Below are 6,571 nucleotides of genomic sequence, written 5' to 3'. Positions count from 1 at the left end.
TTATGTGCGCTCCATCAGGGTGCCCCGCCCCTAGTGGGTCAGATTACATATCTGCGTGTGCATTCATGCAATGAGACCTTGTTAGGTAAGAATCCCTGAATGCTGGCCTAATGTCCACTAATGCTACATCTTATCTAGTGCTATAATGTACGATTGCTATACAAAACACAAACATGACATATTTAAGTTTGTCACCAATAGCACTCTATCCCACAGTAGTGTGGTTGCCTTAGATGGTTGTTGCCCATTTCAAAAGCTCAATATCTATATGTATATATTGTTTTAGCAGAAGAGGTCCCATCTCATGCTCAGCGTTCACAAAACTACCCCCATCTCGTGATCAGTGTTGAGTCCATAATCTGTTCATCACATTCTGCATATAGTCTTGGACTGCATTTGCCTAAATATCAGTTCTTTGTCTCCTCCCCTTTTTCCCAGGGAGATTTTCTTGAACCCAATAAAACACAGGTCTTTTTTGCCATTCATTTGATGGGTTGTCTGCCAATGTGTTTTTTTTAATGTTTTGGTTCTCTTATCCTAATAAGCATTTATGGCCTGTGGAGAATCTTTTACATTTTGTGTTGTTTTTACCAGCCTACATGGACTTGAGAAGGAAATCACTATTGCCATTACTTAGGACTACAGGCATCACCCAGGCAAGACCTGCCTTGTGTTATTTGCTCTCAGCTGCTACGATGCTGGTGGCTTGGGAGCCGGTGGACTATTTGAGAAAAGCTTGGCATCAGCAAATTAAAGTCACGCAGCCTGACAGAACAATGATAATCTTAAAACCATTTTAGAATATTTCTGGTGGATACTATCTGTACTGTAACTGTATTGTACACATGCACTTTTTAACTGTTGTTATATGAAATATTTTTATGTTTGAGCCATTGATTTTTAACAATTGAATTGTAGTTTTTATTGTTTTATGTGTTTTATTCTGTAATGCTGTTTATGGATAATCTTTCCGAATAAACTCCTTGAAATGAATAAGCATTTACATAAGTATTATTGGTCTATGGTTGAGGCTTATAGAGGGGGTGTGACAGGGTGGGTGTGAGAAAATGGGAGGGAACATATTTGAGGAAGAAAATATACTCACTGACTACTACACAGATGTATTGGGGGTGGGCAGAAAACACAAGTGACCATCGCAGATACATGCTAGTTGTCACGCAGGGAAAAAAAGTAGGTGGGTGAAAGAAGAGGTTATGATAAATGTTATAGTGTTTGACCCAAAAAATCTATGAAGATACTATCATACCACTAATTCCTGTCCTGCAATTTTTGATGCAGCCACCAGCTTCTTGCGCATGAATAAAATTAGGCTGCATATGCCAGGCATCTATGGCCTGTAATTCCCCTTTCACAGAAGTCGTGAAATTGTTCTTTTTATCAAGGCAGGCTTTTAAAACCTATTTTGCCATTCATTTCAGCACCAGATCGAGCGGTTGTTGTGGGCACAATGGTAAACTCCAAACTTCCCTATTGCAGCACACTGCTTCTGGGAGCACCAGAGAGCCAGTTACATTGACTTCAGGTGGCCCAGAATGCTGCTGTTAGACTGGTATTTAACCTGGCAAAAAAGGTATTTATTTCTATGTACCGGAGGAAGCTGAAATGTCTGCTCATTCGGAAACGGGTTGAATTCAGAGTACTGTGCCTAATACATAAGTGTATTCAGGGAGTGGCACCCAGTCTCAAAAATTAAACTCTATCAGCCATCTCGCTTGTTACGGTTAACTGGAAAAAATGTGCTGGTTGTCCACCCTTCTCATTTTGTAGCTTGGGGCAACCGTTGTTTTTCTATTAAGGGTGCCTGTCTCTGGAATGCACTTCCAAACGAATTGCAGAACATGTCATCCATTGTTTCCTTTTGGAAACATTTAAAGACGTACCTGTTTCTTCACTCGTGGTAATGTTTTCAAGAGGCTGTAGGAACTGAATATGTTTCAGGTTCTCTGCTTTGTTCCGGAAGGATATGCGCGTTTTAAATTTCAAATCAAATCAAATACATAGGACTTGGATTAGACACAATGACAGATGTGCACCATCCAGAATTAAACAATGTGTGGTATAGCCACATGAGCTTGGTGGGGAAACAGAGGGTAAATGCGAGGTGCTCAATTTGCTCCTTGGTTCACGATGCGTCGAGAGCACCCAAAATGTTGGTATCCCAAGAGACATTGTCTTGAGAAGCTCAGTGTTTAGTTCATCTAGCAGTATGTCAGGTTAACAGCTTGTTCAAGGGGCACACAGTACAACCTGTGGGGATGGACAGAGATGAAGCAAAATGCGCCAATAACACTAACAAACCACAGTGCAAACCACGCCAACTTCAGAGGATGGATGGTGTACTATTTGTATCAGACACATGGCATGAAGCAGTATGGAGCTGCTCAGCCGCAGGACTTGTGGGATCCGATGAAGCAGTAATATGGTACATAAATAACACATTCTCCACCATATGGAACACATATGCCCCAAAACTAATGCGGATTGAAACTAGAGTAAGCCCTGTGAACGTGCAAGCACCAGAAGAATATACATTGTATTTCTAAGGCCTCAGCGGCGTTTCAGTGGGAACCAACAGAGGTGCAACAAGACTCTATTCATTCCAGGCATAAACAAAGGCACTGCAGCATTAATGGATGCGTATTGGGTGTGCAGCCAGCAGGAATCTGTGTACCTCCCACCATCATGGAGGAGCATATACTTGTTGGCAACACTGCATTGAGCCATACTTGTAGTTCCTGGAGCACACCTTGCAATAGCAGCCACTCCTGTCACAGCAAAGTCAAGGCAAACCATATCCCAGTCCCTACAGATCCAGAGAAACAAGCAGCCACTACAACGACATACAAGGTGATCAAATGATTTGTCTGAAGATTCATCCAACTTACTGAAAGATATACCAGACAAGTATTAGCTGTTCAGCAAGACAGAACTGTTCTTTATGTCTATCCTAATGTCAGGAGTCCAGACAGCAGCCAATTTGAAATGGCTCCAGATAAAATGATGGGAGATGATCCAGTTGGTGAGTGATACAGAGCACGGATTGAACACGATTAAGAGCAGGATGCAGGCTGATGACTCTCCAGAACCATTATGTACTGGAACTATTAACAGCCATGGCGGGGGATATGCAAGAACATTGGACTGTCCTGCTGCACATATCTACTGCCAAAACATGCCGTCAATGGGTCCCTGTCACACAGCATAGAGGCCCTACACAGACTGAAGACTGGCATGGAAAGCAAAGGAGGAATTGAAGCAGATGACTGATTCAAAGCCATGTTTTCTTGTGCACCATCAAGGTTAGGAACAGTGGTGATGCTCTTGGTCCATATCGTCCACATCGTCCACCTCATCCACATCCTCCATATCATCCACGTCCACATCGTGATATTGTGCACGTGCCAGATGATCATTTGGTGTTGTATGAAAACCCTCCCAAATAGCCCAAAGATGATGGTTTTGATTAGGGCAAGTAGTACATCTAGTGGTTCAAAATATGGGCAGGCTTAAACATAAGATCCTAGTAAACCTAGTTTTGTAAGGATTGAGAGATCCATAGAGCCCCAGGGACAGTGACCACCACCCCACCAGACCAAGAAAAGAATACAGAACAGTAAGTTGACTTATCAGGGTACGGAGGGTGTATTTAGCTTACATGTACCACAAGGCAATATGCCCATGTCAGTGAATGTTTGTGTGATGCGTGTAGGATCTGGGTACCAAAGGAAGGAACATGGAGGGCTCCAGAAGCAGCCAGGTTTGAAGCAGAGTTAGTTAATGTGTGATAAACTAAGGGGGGAATGTTGGGATGCATATCCAAGTTCTCTGACCCTCAAAGCGATTTAAGTTGAGAAAAATGTATTTGGGACACATGATAACATAGAAGGGTGATTATAGGGGCAGAGGGGCACCCTGCAGGGATGAGAGAATATTATAGCTCACAGTGATAGAGGGTAAGAGAGCCATCCCAGACCTGTGACAATAATTGCTGAACTATCGAAATTTTTGAGCTTGGGACCTAGAAAGGCCAGTTCACAGCATGCACAATAGTACACAAATGTCCCATTGCTGTTCCCATTTGAGGCAGCTGACTGAAATAGATACAACCATTCCATTGTCTCAAGCGGCAGGCTTATGTAACTAGTAAAGAATGTGAATAGCCAAGAATAAGCAGGGCTATGCCTGTTCCAAAAGGACAATCTCCTGAGAGCCAGGGCAGATGTCCTGGGCTGCCAAAATAGCCTCATCCAGATTTAGTGCCCCAGTGCCCCCATGATACTGATCACTCTATATGAACTACCAGATGTCCACCATTAGAACTCTGAAATCTCTAACAAGGTGACCGATTATTGTGGTCCTGGCAGAGCCTAGATGAAGGTTCAGGCAAAGGGCTGCTGCCTAGGTGGGAGCACAGAGCAGGTTGTCTTGTGATTTGTACTGTGAGGTGCCATTGGTGGGGATAACAAATCTAGGTCAGTACCGGGGATTCATGGTGAGGGTCCCTATGTCTCTGGGATCCAAAGAAGCACCTCGCATTACAGAGGGCCAAGTTGACCTTGCGAATATCCACTGAGCTCTTGTATGACTACCAGGTGCACACCACATGAGTTGTTCATGGAGAGAAAAGCATTCTCAATTAGGGATCATCATCCAATCACCTCTCTGGGACCCAACAGTAACAATACCAGAGACCACATGTAGGGGGATTGGCTCAATGTAATGGTAAGTAATCACTTGGCATCCCATGTGGAGCGGGTTGTATGTCAATAGGGGGTGCCCAATGAATGAGGTGAATAAGTACTGTATATTGCTTGCATCATGTGGGACGACAACTGCCTTTAAAATGTACTTTCCCAATTTGAACTACTCAGCGTGTTCCATGGCAGTCAGGTTTGAATGCCCCTACTGACATGCTATTTTCTTTATTTGTGAAATAAAACTTTGTTATCCTTACAAGAGGCACACCAAGCCATTTTCCTTAGAGGATTGTCAATTTCTTGTCTGGTTACCGGTGGTTTGCCCTACAAGGACAAGGAGACCCTGGCCCTCCAATGCATTTCCAGAATCACAGTCACCCCCTTCAGACTGAGGTTAGGGTGAACTAAGCTCCCACAAGGTTGTCACCCTCATCCAGACGGTCAACATACCTTCTGGAAAGGCCATCTGCTTCATAATAACTCTTCCCTGGCCTCCTTTCAATAATGAAGTCTAGCCATTACAGGCAAATGGACCACCTGGGCAGTTTAGCGTGTTCACCCTATATCTGCATAAGCCACTTTAAAGCATTATGGTAAGTTTGGACCTTGAAGGTAGAACCAGGAAGGTAAGGTCTAAAACACCTAAGTGCCCAAATTATGCTAAAACACTCCTTCTGAAAAGTTGCCTACCCAGGATCTCTACCCTTGAGTTCCCTACTGATGAACATAATGGCGTGCTTTCTCCCTTTGTCATCTAACTGGGACAAGACAGACCAAATTCCTTTTTCATTGGCATCACTTTGTAAAATAAAGGGGTTGCTGTAGTCAGGAGCACACAACACAGGTGCCCTGCACAGACACACATTCAAGCCAGCAAAGCTCCTCTCTCAGTCTTCAGTCCAATGAAACCTCCTAGGTTGCTTGGGTGATGTCAGAGCTGTCAGAGGGGCAGCTATATTGCCATAGTCTTCATAGGTTTCTGTAGTACCCAGTGAATCCTCCAAAAGCTCTCACCTGGTTTTGGGTAGAGGGAGTCTCCCAGTCATGTACATGTTGTTCCTTAGTAAGGATAGGTTGGATTTGGCCCTCTCCTATCTCCTGACCAAGGTAAGTGACCTTCCCCTGGGTTATCTGGCACTTGGCAGCATTGATAGTGAGGTTGGCCCTTGTCACGGCCTACAACACCTTATCCAAATGAGTCAAATGCTCTTCCCAAGAGGAACTGTAAACAGCATTGTTATCTAGATAGGCCACACAGATTGTCTCGAATCCACTCATGCATGATTGAATATCGTTTAGAAGGTGGCAGGGGCATTCTTCAACCCAAAAGGCATGCATCTAAACTGTCAGAGCCCCTCAGGGATTAAGGAAGCCATGTTCCGCTTTGCCTGGTCAGTCAAAGCTATTTACCAATAGCCTGATGTGAAATCAAAGGTGCTTAAACGTGCCAGAACTTGTGGTGTCTACAAGCTCATCAGCCCTGAACAATGGATCAGAATCATTCTTGGAGACTGCACTGACTCCAGTCCACATAGAACATCCAGTCTTTGGTACCTGCCTGGGAACTGGCCTTGGGAACCACAGGGCTGGATCATGGACTGGTTGAAGGGTCAATTACACCCAAATACAACATCTTGGCAACCTCTGCCTGGATGTGGTTATTTACATTGTCTGACATCCTGTAGCATCTGCTTTTGACAGGTACACTGTCACCAGTGTCAATGTCATGCCTGCACATTGGGATGAGAACTGGTGTCAGTGAGAACATGTGGCATACTGCTGAATCAAAGCCCCACAGGGCCCCTACTGCTCTGATGTCAGATCTGGTGAGAGATGCACTACCTCCACTGAGT

The sequence above is a fragment of the Ambystoma mexicanum genome, chromosome 5p (assembly GCF_040938575.1).
Source record: "Ambystoma mexicanum isolate Mex_15411 chromosome 5p, UKY_AmexF1_1, whole genome shotgun sequence".
Lineage (NCBI taxonomy): Eukaryota > Metazoa > Chordata > Amphibia > Caudata > Ambystomatidae > Ambystoma > Ambystoma mexicanum.
Note: the sequence above shows the minus strand (reverse complement) of the source record.